General features: G+C 49.1%; 1 protein-coding gene and 1 long non-coding RNA gene across 2 annotated transcripts in view; one reads left to right on the forward strand and one right to left on the reverse strand.

Moving 5' to 3' along the window:
* The window catches only part of LOC119962331 (receptor-type tyrosine-protein phosphatase-like N), a 296,288-nt gene that overhangs the window by 152,200 nt on the left and 124,900 nt on the right, over window positions 1–19,188 (reverse strand). The gene's annotated exons all lie outside the window — the stretch shown is intronic.
* On the forward strand, window positions 5,545–15,449 carry LOC119962190. Its single transcript, XR_005459826.1, has 2 exons — window positions 5,545–5,626; window positions 15,251–15,449. It is a non-coding gene; the product is annotated as an uncharacterized LOC119962190 (long non-coding RNA).

Here is a 19,188-nt window from a genome sequence, read left to right on the forward strand (position 1 = left end):
AAGAGCCAGGTCGTTCGTGGGCGGTGCTTTTTAGAAGAGGAGATAGAGAACACGGCACCCCACCCCCCCAAACAGGCTGAGGGTCAATTGAAAATTTCAGAACTGGGCTCGATAGAGTTTGTAGGTCAGAGCATTCTAGGATACGGCCCAAGGCAGATGGACAGGGCCATGACTCGACTGACTGGCAGAGATGGTTCAAGGGGTTGGAATGACTTTCCCCCGCTGCTTTGATCCGATGGTTGACACGAGGGGCGAGGCAAAAGGAAAGACCCCAAAACATGGGCGCGAAATCTGAACAAATGGCTGATTCCCTCACCAAATGTTGAGCTGATACAGTGCGCAAATACGTTGAAAGGAAAAGGATCTATTTTTTTTTAAAAAGAGAATAGATTTTCCACAAATAATCGTTTCCAGTAATTTTACCTCCTTAAGGCTGACCCGTCTCTTTCGCAATTTAAACTAGAGAACGAACCCTTTACCCGTGCTCAAGTACACCAGGATAGACGGTGCACGGGCTGAACGCATGCACACAATATTGGGGAAGGAAGGTCACTCACCAACATGGAAGATTCATTTTTCCCTGGGTGGGGGGACGGGGGGTTGGTGGGGGTGGGGGGGGGGGGGGGGGGGGGGGGGGGGAGGTTAATACGTGTTGGATCAAGAATCCGAGGAGGATTGCGAATATCAGAATTCTAACACTCAAAGGGGATTGCGGATTTCGGAAGTGTAAATTAAAAAGATTGGGAATATCTGAATTGCAAATCAAAAAGTGAATCAGGAACATTAGAATTCGCTATTAAATATGATAGAATATTAAAATTCCATGTTAACGGGGGATTAAGGAATTTTTACATTGCCACGAGAAAGAAAGAGGGATTAGGAATTTTGGAATTCTACGCTGAAAAGGGATTAGGAATTTTGGAATTCTACTCTGAAAAGGGATTAGGAATTTTGGAATTCTACACCAGGGGAGGATCAAGAGGGGGAAAAAAAGTTCGGACCAGTATCCTCATTTCCTGTTTTTTACTGGGGTTTTTTTCCCATCTGGAAATGGGAATTTCTCAGAGAGAAAAGCGGGATTGGGGACGTGGACGAATTCTACATTGAAAAAGAAGGAATTTTGCTGTCAGGGAAGGAGGGGGAAAGCAGGAATCCACGGCAAGGGCCAGCAGCTCGATTGTGTCAACAGCTAACGGGAGTGGGGGACACGCAAACTTCATCACAGAAAAAACATTTAATTTGGAGTCGGTAACTCACACAGATGGGAGAGGTGGTGGTGGGGGAAGAAAGCGAATTAAAAAAATTCATTTATATATCTATTCATCGATTTACATATAAAACACAAACATCTATTAATATAAATGCATATGTGCATATATATTCATACAAACATTTAATATTAGCACAAATCCATAGATTAATACAGATATTAGACACAAGGTATCAATACAAAAGACCCAAACCTCTTAATAACAATTTCCACTAACAGGAAAATACCACATTGTCAAAACTACATGACAGGTTGTTACCCCCTCAGCATTAAACTGATGGATATTTTGGGGGTTCGTTCATTTGGACCCCCACACACTAGCTTCTCCCTGACCAATAATTTCAAACAGGAATCCCCCCCCCCCCCACCACCCCCCCCCCCCCCCCCCCCCCCCCCCCCCCCCCCCCCCCCCCCCCCCCCCCCCCCCCCCCCCCCCCCCCCCCCCCCCCCCCCCCCCCCCCCCCCCCCCCCCCCCCCCCCCCCCCCCCCCCCCACCCAGCCTGAATTTTAAAACAAGTTCAAAACCTGACGTGTATTTACCTCAAATGTTCTGCTTTCCCCACCCTCTCCCCATTTTATTCCCCCGAGTTCACCAGTAAACCTTTAGGGTCACAACCTTCTCCTAAAAAGCACCCCCCCCCACCCCAAGGCAAGGTGACAGGCCGTGCAAGGAATGGAGTACCCCCCCCCCATACCACCCCGCCGCCGCCAACCAGCGCCCTCCCACACCCCGAATCACCACGTCGTCCTCCTCCCCAACCCCGATCGCACCCTGCCGAAATCCGTCAGCGCCCTCCACTTGTAGACAATAAAACATAACTGCACATCGGGGGGGGCGAGCATTAAACCATCCGGCCCACCAAGCTGAAGGAAATACATTTGCTAATGGCTGGCTTACCTCACAGCTCGTCAGGAGACGGCAACCTTTGTGGAAAAGGGGTTGATTGGAAACACGACAGAGTCAGGGGAGACAGTGAGGAGTGTGGGGGTGGGAGAGAGATGGAGAGAGAAAGAAAGAAAGACAGGGAGGGAGGGAGAGAGGGGGAGAGAGAAAGAAGTCTGCAATGCTCTCGACTGCTCTGAACCCTCCTTATAAGCCTCCCATCACCATTCATTTTCTGCTGCCGTGTGTCACATCAAAAAAAGGGTTGCCATGGCAGCCTCTTCACATGTTGCTGACGGTTAGTGGCCGTTTTTGTTTTGTGTAGATTCGCTTCGGAGGATTTTCTCCTGCCGCTGCCTCCTTATTAACAAAATAAATGAATAAATGTGATGTTTGTCTTGTGCACAGGAGCCCCCGGAGTTTAACTCTTCCACGCCAGGGAGGACGGCGTGGCCAGGCCACAACCAAAATGCATCAGAAGCCAGCTGAAGGGTGGGGAGGGTGAAAGGGTTTGGGGGGGGGGGGGTTGGGGGGGGGGGGGGGGGGCATGTACACTGCAATCTCACTTCCACACAAAATATTCAGGAGCGGAGCTGACATCCAACAAAGCCAGCGGGCCAGTGATGACACGCCGGACGCTGCGATCACTTGAAGAGAAACAATGTGTAAGGGGGTTACGGGGAAAAGGCAGGGGAGCGGCACTGAGCCCTCACACTTCTTGGGAGGGCTGGTGCAGACTTGAGGGGCCGAATGGCGTTCTCCGGCGGCGCCACGATGCCGCGATTCTGCCTCTGCTCACCGTGAGCAGATGGGAGTTTGATATCGGCACATTAAACTTGCACATAAGATTTCAAAGGCCTCAGAATCCATCTTCGGAAAAAGGCGTGCATTTAAACGACACCCTGTGCCCCCATTGCGTTCTGCATGCAGTGGATTCCTTATACTGCCCGGGTGCAGCAAGGTGCCACCATTGGCAAGGATCTGCTTTGTTTTCGATGGCCTCTTACCATTTCGCGGTGCAATTGGATCAGACTTGATTTCTTCAGCATTCTCAGGTTTAACTGTATCACCGTGGGTAGGCACCTCCTCAGCTGCCGGGGCCATAAACTCGGAAACGTCCTCCCTAAACCTACGAACGTACGAATTAGGAACAGGAGTAGGCCACTCGGCCCCTCGAGACTGCCCTGCCCTTCAAGAAGATCATGGCTGTTCTGACTGTAACCTCAACCTGCCTACTCCCGCTAACCTTTCGCCCTCTCGTTTGATCAAGAGTCTATCTAGCTGAGCCTCAATCCTGCTTCCACCAGGGGCTGGTTTAGCTCACTGGGCTAAATTGCTGGCTTTTAAAGCCGACCAAGCAGCACGGTTCGATTCCCGTACCAGCCTCCCCGGACAGGCGCCGGAATGTGGCGACTAGGGGCTTTTCACAGTAACTTCATTGAAGCCTACTCGTGACAATAAGCGATTTTCATTTTCATTGCCTTTCGAGGAAGAGAGTTCCAGAGATTCGCGACCCTCAGAAACAAAATTCTCCTCATCTTGGTCTTAAATGAGCGACCCCTTAGTTTTAAACATTGACCACTCTGTTCTGGAGGAAACAGCCACTCCACCCTGTCAATCGCCCTCAGGACCGTAAAGGTTTCAATCAAGTCGCCTGTTACTCTTCTAAACTCCGGTGGAAACAAACCTAACCTGTCCAACCTTTCCGCACAAGACAATCGGCCCGTCCCCGGTGTTAGCCGAATAACCTTCTCTGAACTCTCTCTATTGCATTCACATCTTTCCTAAAATAGGGAGAGCAATAATGTACCCAGTACTCCAGCCGTGGTCTCGCCTGTGCCCTGTGTAACTGAAGCAATAATCTCCCTACTTTTGGAATCAATTCCTCTCACAATAAACGATAACGTTCTGTTGCCTTCCCTAATAACTTGCTGTACCTGTGTGTTAGCCTTTTGTGATTCATGCACCGTGACACCCAGATCCCTCTGTACCTCAGAGCTCTGCTATCTCTCAGCATGTAGACAATAAGCCTCTATTTTTAGTCCTCCTGCCAAAATAGACAATTTGCCCACGCTATTTGCCAGATTTTTGACCACTCTCTTAACCGATCTGTGTCTCTTTGTAGCCTCCTTACATCCTCTTCACAATTTACTTTCCCACCTATTTGACATAAATTGTAAAAGATTGAGCCCAGCATTGATCCCTGTGACATGCCACTCATCACATCCTGCCAACTATAAAAAGACCCGTTAATGCCAACTCTGTTTCCTCTTAGTTAGCCAATCTTCTTTCTGTGTCAATATGCTACCCCCTATACCATGAGTTTTTATTTTATGCAATAACGTTTGATGTGACACCTTATTAAATGCCTTCTGGAAATCCAAGTATAGTACATCCACCAGTTTCCCTTTGTCCACAGCCCATGTGACTCCTTAAAAGAACTCCAACAAATTGGTCAAACATGATTTTACTTTCACCAAACCATGGTGACTCTGCCCGATGGTCTTGAATTTTTCCAAGTGCCCTATAGAATCTTTAATCATAGAAATTTTTTTTTTTTTTTAAAATAAATTTTAGATTACCCAATTATTTTTTCCAATTAAGGGGCAATTTAGCGTGTCCCATCCACCTACTCTGCACATCTTTGGGTTGTGGGGGCGAAACCCACGCAGACACGGGGAGAATGTGCAAACTCCACACGGACAGTGACCCAGAGCCGGGATCGAACCTGGGACCTCAGCGCCGTGAGGCGGTTGTGCTAACCACTAGGCCACCGTGCTGCCCTAGAATCATAGAATTTACAGTGCAGAAGGAGGCCATTTGGCCCATCGAGTCTCCACCGGCTCTTAGAAAGAGAACCCCACTTAAGTACACGCCTCCACCCTATCCCCGTAACCCTGTTAAGGGGCTGGTTTAGCACACTGGGCTAAATAGCTGGCTTTTAAAGCAGACCAAGGCAGGCCAGCAGCACGGTTCAATTCCTGTACCAGCCTCCCCGAACAGGCGCCAGAATGTGGCGACTAGGGGATTTTCACAGTAACTTCATTGAAGCCTACTTGTGACAATAAGCGATTTTCATTTTTTTCACCCAGTAACCCCACCCAACCTTTTTGGACACTAAGGGGCAATTTATCACGGCCAATCCACCTAGCCTGCACATCTTTGGACTGTGGGAGGAAACCGGAGCACCCGGAGGAAACCCATGCAGACAGGGGGAGAACGTGCAGACTCCAGACAGTCACCCAAGCTGGGAATCGAACCTGGGACCCTGGAGCTGTGAAGCAGCTGTGCTACCACTGTGCTATCGTGCTTCCCCAAATGGCTTCTAATGTTTTGGCCTTTATTGCAAAAGGGTTAGCGTTTAAAAATATGTTTTGTTGCAATTGGACAAGGTGTTGGCGAGACCTCACCAGGAATAGAATCTCAAACAAGAGGACAGAACTACAAGATAAAGTGTCGGTCATTTAAAACAGGTGCGTAGAACTGTCTTCTCACAGAGGGTGGTGAATCTCTGGAATTCTCTGCCCCCGAGGCTGGATCTTTAGAAGTATCTGAAGTGGAGGTGGATAAATATTTGATGGATAGAGGAATAGAGAGCTATAGTGGGCGGCACGGTAGCACAGTGGTTAGCACAGTTGCTTCACAGCTCCAGGGTCCCAGGTTCGATTCTCAGCTTGGGTCACTGCCTGTGCGGAGTCTGCATGTTCTCCCCGTGTCTGCGCGGGTTTCCTCCGGGAGCTCCGTTTACCTCCCACAAGTCCCGAAAGACGTGCTGTTAGGTGAACTGGACATTCTGAATTCTCCCTCTGTGTACCTGAACAGGCGCCGGAATGTGGCGACTAGGGGCTTTTCACAGTAACTTAATTTAGAACATAGAACATAGAACGATACAGCGCAGTACAGGCCCTTCGGCCCTCGATGTTGCACCGACATGGAAAAAAACTAAAGGCCATCTAACCTACACTATGCCCTTATCATCCATATGCTTATCCAATAAATTTTTAAATGCCCTCAATGTTGGCGAGTTCACTACTGTTGCAGGTAGGGCATTCCACGGCCTCACCACTCTTTGCGTAAAAAACCCACCTCTGACCTCTGTCATATATCTATTACCCCTCAATTTAAGGCTATGTCCCCTCGTGCTAGCCACCTCCATCCGCGGGAGAAGGCTCTTGCTGTCAACCCTATCTAACCCTCTGATCATTTTGTATGCCTCTATTAAGTCACCTCTTAACCTTCTTCTCTCTAACGAAAACAACCTCAAGTCCATCAGCCTTTCCTCATAAGATTTTCCCTCCATACCAGGCAACATCCTGGTAAATCTCCTCTGCACCCGTTCCAAGGCTTCCACGTCCTTCCTATAATGAGGCGACCAGAACTGTACGCAATACTCCAAATGCGGCCGTACTAGAGTTTTGTACAACTGCAACATGACCTCATGGCTCCAGAACTCAATCCCTCTACCAATAAAGGCCAACACACCATAGGCCTTCTTCACAACCCTATCAACCTGGGTGGCAACTTTCAAGGATCTATGTACATGGACACCGAGATCCCTCTGCTCATCCACACAACCAAGAATTTTACCATTAGCCAAATATTCCGCATTCCTGTTATTCTTTCCAAAGTGAATCACCTCACACTTCTCCACATTAAACTCCATTTGCCACCTCTCAGCCCAGCTCTGCAGCTTATCTATGTCCCTCTGTAACCTGCAACATCCTTCCGCACTGTCTACAACTCCACCGACTTTAGTGTCGTCTGCAAATTTACTCACCCATCCTTCTGCGCCCTCCTCTAGGTCATTTATAAAAATGACAAACAGCAACGGCAGTGTTAATGTAAGCCTACTTGTGACAATAAAGATTATTATTATTATGATATGGGGAAATTGCAGGGAAAAGGAATTGAGGCCAGCAAAGATCGGCCGTGATCATATTGAATGGCGGGGCATAGATTTGATAGAATTTACTGTGCAGCAGGGCATGCTTGAATAGCCTTGCTGCCTATTCCTGCTTCTAATTCTTGTGTTCTAAGACGGATGTCTAAAATTATATTATGATCGCTGCTACCTGGGGGTGCCTTCACCATGAGGTTAACAATTGATCACATCTCATTGCACAATACCAGGTCGGTGTAGCCTGTTCCCGTGTTGGCTAGAACTAGGCTAACTGGCTTGTGGTTTCCTGCTTTCCTCTCTTTGTGAATAAAGAACAGCACATAATCCGAAACTTAGGAATTTTGGAAAAGTAAAACTATCAACTATCTCATTGGACCTTAGGGTGAAGTCCATCTGGACCAGGGAATCTGTCAGCCCACAGTCCATTGCTCAATGCCGCGAACTTCCCTGGTTTTTCCTAGTTCCTCCCTCCTTTCCATTTCCTGAATTACAGCTATCTCTGGGATGTTACATAGAAAGATAGGCTAAAGAAGCAGGAGGAGGCCATTCGGCCCTTCGAGCCTGCTCCGCTATTCATTATGATCGCGGCTGATAATCGAGTTCAATACCCTAATTCTGCCTTCGCTCCATATCCCTTGATCCCTTTAGCCGCAAGAGGTTTATCTGATTCAATTGCTTGTGCCTCTGTAATGAAGACTGAATCTGTAGGGATTCTACAGGTGTGAAATACCTGTTTCATTCATCCGCCATAGCCCTACCTTCATTATCAATCCCCCAGATGCACTTTCATAGGACCAATGCTCACTTTGTTAACTCCTATTTAATAATAATAATCTTTATTGTCACAAGTAGGCTTACATTAACACTGCAATGAAGTTACGGCGTAAAGTCCTTGGTCGCCACATTCCGGCGCCTGTTTGGGTACACTGAGGGAGAATTCAAAATGTCCAAATTACCGAACAGCACGTCTTTAAACCCAGGCAGACACGGGGAGAGCGTGCAGACTCCGCACAGACTGTGACCCAGCCGGGAATTGAACCTGGGACCCTGGCAGTGTGGCTTCCGATTTAAGTATCTATTGAAATTCTTACTGTCCGGATTTATATTAATAGCTGGCCTTCTCTCATACTCTTGTTTTTCCCTCCTTATCAATCATTTTGGTCATTATTTAATGTCCTTCCCAATTTTCTGACCGGCAATTCACGTTTGCGCAAATATATATTTAAGTTTAATGCTGTTTTTATCTTTTTTAGTTACCCACAGATAATGGGTCTTACTCTTACAATTTTTCTTTCTCTTTGGAATATGTCTATTCTTAAATAACCATAGAATCCCTACAGTGATGAAGGAGGCCATTCAGCCCATCGAGTCTGCACCAACCCACCGAAAGAACACCCTATCTAGGCCCACTCCCCCCACCCTATCCCTGTAACCCTGCGCATTGATCTTGGCCAATCCAGAAAACCTGCACATCTTTGGACTGTGGGACGAAACCGGAGCTCCCGGAAGAAACCCACGCAGACACGGAGAGAACGTGCAAAATACCTTTAAATGTCTGCCATTGAACATCTGTTGATCTATCCCTTAAGCATATTTGCCAATTCACCTTAGCTGGCTCTATTTCACACTCTCAAAGATACCCTTGTTTACTTTTAAAATACCAGTCTTGGACGCACCCGCCTCTCGCTCAACCTGAATGCAAAATTCAATTATATTATGATCGCTGCTACCCGGGGGTGCCTTCACCATGAGGTTATCAATTAATCCTATCTTGTCACACAATACCAGGTCGGTATAGCTGTTCTCTGGATGGCTCGAGAACGTACTGTTCTAAGAAACTATCCCAAACATTCTATGAACTCTTCATCTCGCCTCTCTTTGCCTATCTGATTCTTCCAATCTATATGTCGATTAAAATTCCCAACCTCCTTGCCAACTTTGTTCCTTTGAACCTTCAACTCTGGCTTTTGGTCACCTGACCCAAATATCTCCTTGTGTGACTCATTGTTCAATTTTGCCCATTTGTCATTCCTGTGATACATCTCAGGGCGACTTACTATGTTACTATATCATACAATTTACAGTGCAGAAGGAGGCCATTTGGCCCATCAAGTCTGCACCAGCTCTTGGAAAGAGCACCCTACATAAGCCCACACCTCCACTCTATTCCCATAACCCAATAACCCCTCCTAACCTTCTTTGAACACTAAGGGCAATTTAGCACGGCCAACCCACCTAACCTGCACATCTTTAGACTGTGGGAGGAAACCCACGCAGACACGGGGAGAACGTGCAAACTCGGCACAGACATTGACCCAGCGGGGAATCGAACCTGGGACCCTGGAGCTGTGAGGCAACTGTGCTAACCACAGTGGTACCGTGCCGCCCGGTATGCTGTTGTTGTTTTAATAAGCATCAGGTCCAGTGTCTCCAGCCAGACTGAATGACTGATCATTCCACGGGAACTGCACAGCGGCTTAAATCTGCCCCACCACCCACGCCAGTTCCCAGGCAGTTTGTTGTCTCAGTTATGGCTGACGCGGAGATCATTCTTCCTCCATTCGCTGCGTCCAATCCCCAGCAACTTTCCAACTCACAACCACAGAATCAAATCTGGGGCACTGGAGGAGCCAATTCATCACAGCTATTACTGAGTCCTTCTCTCTTGCTCCTGCTCTTGAACATGTCGTCCGCATGAAGTATTCATCCAGTTCCGTTCCACCATTCAATCTACATCCACCGACTTTTCAAGTAATGAGTTCCAGATCAGAACAGCTCACTTTTCTAAAACAATTCTAATTTCTCCATGGACTCTTTACAAATGATTTTAAATCTGTCAGTGAAAACCGCTTCTCTTCATTGACTCGATCAAAACCTGTCCTGATTTTGAACACCTCTATTAAATCTCTTGACCTTCTCTGCTCTGGGGAGGACAATCCTAACTTCTCCAGTCTCTCCACATTCACTGAAGTACCTCGTCCCTGGGACCATCCTATTAAATCTCCTCCGCACCCTCTCTAAGGCCTTGAAATCCTTCAGAATTGGACACAATACTCCACATGAGGCCTGACCAGTGATTTAAAAAAAAGGTTTCTTGCTTTTGTATGCCATTCCTTTATTAAGCAAAATAAAGGATGCCTTCTCAACTTGTCCTGCCTCCTTCAAAGGTACATACACTCCCAGTCTCTCTGCTTTAACACCCCCCTCACCAGTTTAGCTCACATTGCCCAGGACATAACATAAGAAACAGGATCAGGAGTAGACTGAAGAATCTTGTTTTGGACACCATGAAGTAGGCTGTGTAGTCTTGAGTAAAACAACATAAAGTCTTCATTAATGACTCGCAATTATGTGCATATTCGCAGAAGCGGGTACAGATGTGGGTCCACCCTAGATCTTGCCACATCTCTGCCCCTCTCTTGACTGACCCTGGGTCCAGGTCATATGCCTTCTTACATCGCTGTGTGGGCTGTACTGTACTCAATCCCACATTAACCCTGTGTGTATCAGACCCTCCTACTAACATGTACATGTCCCAGAAGCACAAGTTTTAGTGAGGAGCTGAAGAAAATCAGTATGAATAAAAAAATGGTTTCTGAGAAATTTTTTTTTTTTTTTTTTTAATTTAGATTACCCAATTATTTTTTCCAATTAAGGGGCAATTTAGCTTGGCCAATCCACCTACTCTGCACATTTTTGGGTTGTGGGGGCGAAACCCACGCAGACACGGGGAGAATGTGCAAACTCCACACAGACAGTGACCCAGAGCCGGGATCGAACCTGGGACCTCAGCGCCGTGAGGCGGTTGTGCTAACCACTAGGCCACCGTGGTTTCTGAGAAATGAATGGGATTGAAGGTGGAAAATCTCCAGGGCTGGATAATCTTCATCCCAGACTACTTAAGGAAGTGGCCCTAGAAATAGTAGATCCATTGGTGGTCATTTTCCAAAATTCTTTGGACTCTGGAATGGTTTCTACAGATTGTAGGGTAGCAAATGTAACCCCGCTATTCAAAAAGGGCGGGAGAGAGAAAACAGGGAACGTTAGACCCGAGCCTGACGTCGGTAGTCGGGAAGTTGCTGGAGTCCATTATCAAGGATTTCACATCACAGCATTTGGAAAGCAGTGGTGTAATCAGACAAAGTCAGTATGGATTTCCGAAAGGAAAATCATGCTTTACAAATCTACTAGAATGCGCTGAGGATGTAACTAGTAGAGTTGACCAGGGACAACCGGTGGATGTGGTTTATTTAGACTTTCAGAAGGCTTTCAACAAGGTCTCACGTAGCAGATTAATATGTAAAGTTAAAGTGCATGGGATTACGGGTAGTGTCTTGAGATGGATAGAAAGCTGGTTAGCAGACATGAAGCAGAAAGTTGGAATAAACGGGTCTTTTTTCGATTGGCAGGCAGTGACTAGTGGGTACCACAGGGATCTATGTTAGGATCCCAACTGTTCACATTATATATTAATGATTTGGACAAGCAAATTAAATGTATTATCTCCAAATTTGCAGATGATACAAAGTTGGGTGGGAGGGTGAGCTGTGAGGAGGATGCAGAGATGCTTCAGTGGGATTTGGACAGGGTAAGTGAGTGGGTACACGCATGGCAGATGCAGCAGCAAAAAATAGGAAGGCAGATTATTATCTGAATGGGTGTAAATTTAGAGAGGTGGATACTCAGCGAGATTTTGGTATCTTCGTGCATCAGTCGCTGAAAGTAAGCGCACAGGTACAGCAGGCAGTAAAGAAGGCAAATGGTATGTTGGCCTTCATAGCGAGAGGATTTGAGTACAGGAATAGAGATGTTTTACTGCAATTGTATAGGGCAATGGTGAGGCCAAACCTGGAGTATTGTGAGCAGTTTTGGTGTCCTTATCTGAGGAAGGATGTTCTTGCTATGGAGGGAGTGCAGCGAAGGTTTACCAGGCTGATTCCTGGGATGGCGGGACTGTCACATGAGGAGAGACAGAGTTGGTTAGGATTATATTCATTGGAGTTTTGAACAGTGAGAGGGGATCTCGTAGAAACTTACAAAATTCTAACAGGATTAGACAGGGTAGATTCAGAAAGAATGTTCCCGATGGTGGGGGAGTCCAGAACTAGGGGTCATAGGGGTATGGGATACAGGGAAATTTGGCTGTCTGGATAGAGAATTGGCTGTCCGAAGGAAGACAGCGAGTGGTAGTGGATTAAAAGTATTCTGCCTGGAGGTCGGTGACCAGTGGTGTCCCAAAAGGATCTGTTCTGGGACCTCTGCTCTTTGTGGTTTTCATAAATGTCTTGGATGAGGAAGTGGAAGGGTGGGTTAGTAAGTTTGCCGATGACACGAAGATTGGGGGAGTTGTAGACAGTGTTGAGGGCTGTTGCAGGTTACAACAGGACATTGACAGGATGCAGAGCTGGGCTGAGAAGTGGCAGATGGAGTTCAACCTTGATAAATGTGAAGTGATTCATTTTAGAAGGTCGAATTTGAATGCTGAATACAGGGATAAAGACAGGATTCTTGGAAGTGTGGAGGAACAGAGGGATCTTGGGGTCCACGTACATAGATCCCTCAAAGTTGCCACCCAGGTTGATAGGGTTGTTAAGAAGGCGTATGGTATGTTGGCTTTCATTAACAGGGAAATTGAGTTTAAGAGCCGCGAGGTTTTGCTGCAGTTTTATAAAACTCTAGTTAGACCACACTTGGAATATTGTGTCCAGTTCTGGTCGCCTCATTATAGGAAGGCTGGGGATGCTTTGGAGAGGGTACAGAGGAGATTTACCAGGATGCTGCCTGGACTGGAGGGCATGTCTTATGAAGAAAGGTTGAGCGAGCTCGGGCTTTTATCACTGGAGCGAAGAAGCCAGAGAGATGACTTGATAGAGGTGTACAAGGTGATGAGAAGCATGGATACAGTGTATAGCCAGAGACTTGCCCCCAGGGTGGAAATGGCTGTCATGAGGTGATTGGAGGAAGGTATAGGGGAGATGTCAGAGGTCGGTTCTTTACACAGAGAGTGGTGGGTGTGTGGAATGCACTGCCAGCAGAGGTGGTGGAGTCAGAGTCATTAGGGACATTTAAGCGACTCTTAGGAACATGGACAGCAGTAAATTGAAGGGTGTAGGTTAGGTTGATCTTAGATTAGGATAAATGGTCGGCACAACATCATGGGCTGAAGGGCCTGTACTGTGCTGTACTGTTCTATGTTCTATAATTTGAGGACAAAGGGTAAACCGTTTAGGACTGAGGTGAGGAGAAATGTCTTCAGCCAGAGAGTGGTGAATCTGTGGAATTTGCTACCGCAGAAAGTAGCTGAAGCAAAAACGGTGTGTAATTTCAAGAAGGAATTAGATATAGCTCTTGGGGCTAAAGGGATAATAATAATAATAATCTCTTATTGTCACAAGTAGGCTTACTGTGAAAAACCCCTAGTCACCACATTCCGGCGCCTGTTCGGGGAGGCTGGTACGGGATCAAGGGATATGGGGGGGATGGTGGGATCCGGGTATTGAACATGATCATGATCATAATGAATGGCGGAGCAGGCTCGAAGGGCCGAATGGCCTCCTCCTGCTTCTATTTTCTATGTTTACATAGACCATATGACCTATCGAGCCGGCTCCGCTATTCAATTCCATCCTGGATGATCTTGGGCTTCCAGGCCACTTTCCCGCCCCCTCCCCACATCCCTTAATTTCCTGAGAATCCAAAACTCTGTCTACCCCACCCTTGAATATACTCAACGATGGAGCATTAGGGTTAGGGTGGCAATGCCAGGATGCCTGAGGGGCAGTGCCAAGGTGTGCAGGTGGCACCAAGAATGCCAGGGTACCTCCCTGCCCAGAGTCCAACCACCCGGGGGCCTCTAGTGGCTGGGAGAACCCCCCCCCCAGGTGCCGTTACACCTGGTCCACGTTGGTGAGGACCAGCTAAACGGCGCCATGGCAAAGTCTCCCAGGTGTGAGTATTCTTTCCCAGGTCTAAGGAGCAAGGGCACCGACATCTTTAAGTCAGCTTAACTGCTCACGTAAGGTGCATCTGGATCTAGATGGCGACGTCTGACGAGGCGTTCCGAGCATCGCAAATCCCGCAAGAGGCCTCTCACGAAATCTAATGGACTCAGGCGCGACGAGGCCATTCACTCGCGTCCTCTGGTGCTGTCCCCATCATTGGGACGTTGTCCTGATACACAGCAACCACTGGGATAGCCTGTAAAAGGCTCTCCGTTGTGCGCTGAAATATAGCACAGGCAGATGAAATACCGAAGGACAACCTCGTACACTGGAGCGAGCCTTCATTTATGGCGACAAACTTTCTTGGTTCCTCCTCCAATTCGAGCTGCTGGTATGCATGGCGCTGGTATGCATGGCTTCGATCCAATTTAGCGTATTTGAGGCCTCCTTCTTATTTTGGGTAGAGGTCCTCTATCCTGGCTATTGGATATCTATCCACTTTAGCAGCCCTGTTCACAGTCACCTTGTAACCGCCACAAATCCTTCCTGCACGGTCCGGATAAACACCATCGGTGCGGCCCATTCTGAAAACCGTACTGGAGTAACCACCCCGGGTCTTCCAGATGCTTCAACTTCTCTTCAACATTTTGGTGTCGAGCGTAAGGCCCCGCTTGGGCTGTAAACATTGTGGCGATGCTTCTGGCTCTAGATATATCTTGGCTTTGATGCATGCCAACTCTCTCTGGAAGACCTGGAATATCTCTGAATATCTCCAGCCAGTTCAGCTTGATTTTCTTCAGACCGTCTCGCTCCACGAGGCTCGGTCTTTTTGTGCTCCGATTATGGTCAGCTGGGCGGACTGGTGCTGCTAACCTATGGCATTGACGTTTTTCCCCGATATCTCCAGTGCCTCCCTAGTACAGGCGCCTCAAGGGACCAACGTACTGCTGAGGTGCAAATGCTGCAGCTCTCTTTGCGGACACCTGAACATTTGCCCTCCTCCCCCTGCTGTGACAGACGCACCTGTATGAACCTCCTTATTTAGTGGACAGCCGTTAACAATAAGAACAATTTCAATGGCGGGTGGGGGGCTGGTGTTTTGCTCAATCTCACCATGTTGAGCTCATAGACTCCCGATGCCTCTTCAGGGTCATCCTCAAGCTTGCTCATTGAAGTCACCAATGTTTTGTTTGGCAAAGACGGGAGCCGTCTGTCTGACTCAGTACCTGGCTTATAAATGGTCTTTTTTATTACAGATGAAACAGATGAATTCCTCACACTCGAATCTGTCCTGGGGTCGGAGATGGCCTCCCCCACCACGATAACAAGTCTCTAAACCATGTGACTGCCGGCTGCTCTTCCTTTTCCCAGCATGGAGTTAGGTCTATTATGGGCCACATCCTGTATTGATGTACTTAATAATGTGTTATCAATAAAAACTCAAGTGTTCAACCATACCAGACTCAGAACCTCTTTGTGAGACCTACTGAATATACAACATGGTGGCAGCTAATGGAAAACTCGGAATCTCAGAGAGGCTGAAGCAGAAAGGTGGAAAACTGAAGGAGCAGCATTCTGACCTGACTGAAAGCAGCTGGAATGAAGACAGATCGTCTGAAAGAAGCTCCATTGCAGACTTGGAAGCAGAAAGGCAGAAGACAGGGCAGGGTTTTGTGGAGGGGGGGGGGGGGGGGGGGGGGGGGGGGTCCGTTGTGAATGCTCACAGAGCTCTAAGCCAGGACTAGTATAAAAAGCTTCAGTGCTGCAAAAAACAAGTCAGAGCAGCCTGGTTGTGAGACGCTGGAACCAGCCCGGGTCCAGAATCTACGTCAGGCCACGTAGCGGCCAACTCCAGGCCACGTCGCGGCCAACGCCAAGGCACGTAGCGGCCAACTCCAGGCCATGTAGCGGCCAACGCCAAGGCACGTAGCGGCCAACTCCAGGCCATGTAGCGGCCAACTCCAGGCCACGTAGCGGCCAACGCCAGGCCACGTAGCGGCCAACGCCAGGCCACGTAGCGGCCAACGCCAGGCCACGTAGCGGCCAACGCCAGGTCACGTAGTGGCCAACGCCAGGCCATGTAGCGGCCAACGCCAGGTCACGTAGCGGCAATTGCCAGGCCACGTAGCGGTCAACGACAGGCCAATTAGCTGCCAAAGCCAGGCCACGTAGCAGCCAATGTAAGGCCACGTAGCGGCCAACGTCAGGCCACGAAGCGGCCAACGCCAGGCCACGTCGCGGCCAACGCCAGGCCATGTAGCGGCCAACGTCAGGCCACGTCGTGGCCATCGCCAGGTCACGTAGCGGCCAACGCCAGGCCACGTAGCGGCCAACGCTAGGCCACGTAGCGGCCAACGGCAGGTCACGCAGCGGCCAAAGCCAGGCCATGTAGCGGCCAAAGCCAGGCCATGTAGCGGCCAAAGCCAGGCCACGTAGCGGCCAGGCTCGGTGCAAGAAAAACAGTGGAAAGTTTAAATAGCTGAGCCAAAATCGATTGCAAAGCACCAGGACTGCAAAGGTTCCAATATCACAGGGAAGGCCCAGAATGGCTGATTGAGTAAATACTTTTCACTGTACCTCGGTACACGTGACAATAAACAAATCCAATCCAATCCGATTCAGTGCACAAAGCTAAAGACAAATCAGTCGGGACTGTCATTGCCGCGGGAGGCCACCAAAACACAACAATCGCAGGAAGCCTTTCTGAAAATAACTGTCACTGCAGCGCCAGAAGACATAGGAGCAGAAGTAGGCCATTTGGCCCATCGAGTCTGCTCCACCATTCAATGGGATCACGACCTGGCCGTCTTTCAAACCAGCAGAACAGTTAAAGTTGTCCTTCCCTGAACTCAGCAATCTGGGACTGAGTTCCAGGCAGCCTCCCTGCAGTGCCTATTCTGGCCACCGCAGCGCTGCGCCTGGAGAGACGGGCCAACCTGATTGGCCGGCAGGTCTCCAAGGCGGGACCTCGTCCTGAGTGAGGGGCAGAAGTCCCGCCTATTGCAAGTGGAGTGGCTTAACTTCGGACTGTTGGCAGGGGGAGGAATGGAGTCAGGAGCTAGGGAACAGAGTTTGGAACGGGAGCCAACAATACTGCCTTCGGTTTTCCCAATGTTTCGCTGGAGGGAATGTCTGCCGGATGTCGGATAAGCAGTCTGATAATTTATCAACAGTGGAGGGGTGGAGAGAGGTGGTGGTGAGGTAGAGCTGGGTGTCCTCAGTGTACTTGCGAAAGCTAACGCTGTGTTTTCAGGCGATGTTGCCGAGGAAGCAGCGTGTTGTTTTATTACATCCTGTCTGATTGTGTGGCCTTTTGAATGAAATGAAATGAAATCGTTTATTGTCACAAGTAGGCTTCAAATGAAGTTACTGTGAAAAGCCCCTAGTCGCCACATTCCGGTGCCTGTTCAGGGAGGCCGGTACCAGAATTGAACCGTGCTGCTGGCCTGCCTTGGTCTGCTTTAAAAGCCAGCGATTTAGCCCAGTGTGCTAAACCAGCCCCTGCAGTCTTTCTCTACAGTCAGATCACCCTTGACTCCTAGTATGTCCGAAAGGACTTTCTCAGCCACTTTGACAACGATTCTGTCTCTTATCAGTTCTGACTTAAGGCCACTTTAGCCTTCAACCATTCTGTATAATTAACTTATAAAAGTCAACTGGTTGTTGGAGCTGCCTGGAACTAGCTCCTGGCGACCGGAGATGAAAGTAAGTGACAGGGGGGTCCCAGGGGAGGGAGGGTAGGGAATACCTCTGGGGTTGTGAGTGGTGGGGGGGGGGGGGGGTTTGAGGGATAGGCCGGTGGGGGAAGGAGTTTCAGAGATCATAGAGTTTTAAAGCCCCTCATCGGAAGGGGGCTTCTGATGGAGCCCCCCCCCCTCATCGGAAGGGGGCTTCTGATGGAGCCCCCCCCCCCCTCATCGGAAGGGGGCTTCTGATGGAGCCCCCCCCTCATCGGAAGGGGGCTTCTGATGGAGCCCCCCCCTCATCGGAAGGGGGCTTCTGATGGAGCCCCCCCCCCCCCCCCCCACCCACCATCTCACCTGAGTTCCAACTATTTTTATTTACACATTTGCCCCCTTGAGCTGTCAGAAGCCCGCCAGCCTCAAAACCGAGGCTGGGCCGGAAGCGACACTTCCTGTGGCCATGAGGTGGTCACCAAAGCACCGTACCTGGGGCAAAGGCGGGATTCCTGTCTGAGGCCCAGCGTAAAGTCACTACCCTGTCGGGGTGGGTGGGAACCCGGAGCGAATTCTGTCCATGCAATTTCACGCTCCCCCACCCCTCCCCAAACGTCTTGGCGGGAGGGGGGTTGTGGGGGGGGGGGGGGGGGGGGAGATATAGGAAAAGGTTTTGGAGCAGTATTTTTATTTCCCCTATTTGCGAATATGAGACTAGTTGAGACCAGAATTATTCTTCCCAGTTTTTCTAGATTTCGCTTTCTCTGGGTGCGTAGAATTCTGCCCTTGGTGTCACATTTGATCCTGAGATCAGCTTTTAATATTCCCGGCCTCACCTTATTCCATCTTCAGAACTTAACTCGACTGAGCTCACCTGCTGCTAAACTCTCATTTGTTACGCCGGCGCCTCTCGCCCATTCCGACACTCTCCTGGCTGGTCTCCCACATTGACCCCTCCCTATCTCTGTCATCTCCTCGACCCTCTGCGATCTCGGAGTTCTCATTCTGGCTGATTGAGCATCCATGATTTCAATCACTCCACTTCCGACCCAAGCTCTGGAATTCCGTCCTTAGCTCGCTCTGCCTCACGGCCTCACGCTCCTCCTTTAAGGCACCCCTTAAACCCTCAACGGCGGAACCACTTCTCGCCGAGGGTGGTGAAAGTTTGGAATTCGCTGTCCTGTAATGCGGGTGTGTCATAGAATCATAGAATTTACAGTGCAGAAGGAGGCCATTCGGCCCATCGAGTCTGCACCGGCTCTTGGAAAGAGCACCCTACCCAAGGTCCACACCTCCACCCTATCCCCATAACCCAGTAACCCCACCCAACACGAAGGGCAATTTTGTACACTAAGGGTCAATTTATCACGGTCAATCCACATAACCTGCACATCTTTGGACTGTGGGAGGAAACCGGAGCACCCGGAGGAAACCCACGCACACACGGGGAGAACGTGCAGACTCCGCACAGACAGTGACTCAAGCCGGGAATCGAACCTGGGACCCTGGAGCTGTGA

This window comes from Scyliorhinus canicula, chromosome 2, assembly GCF_902713615.1.
Source record: "Scyliorhinus canicula chromosome 2, sScyCan1.1, whole genome shotgun sequence".
Lineage (NCBI taxonomy): Eukaryota > Metazoa > Chordata > Chondrichthyes > Carcharhiniformes > Scyliorhinidae > Scyliorhinus > Scyliorhinus canicula.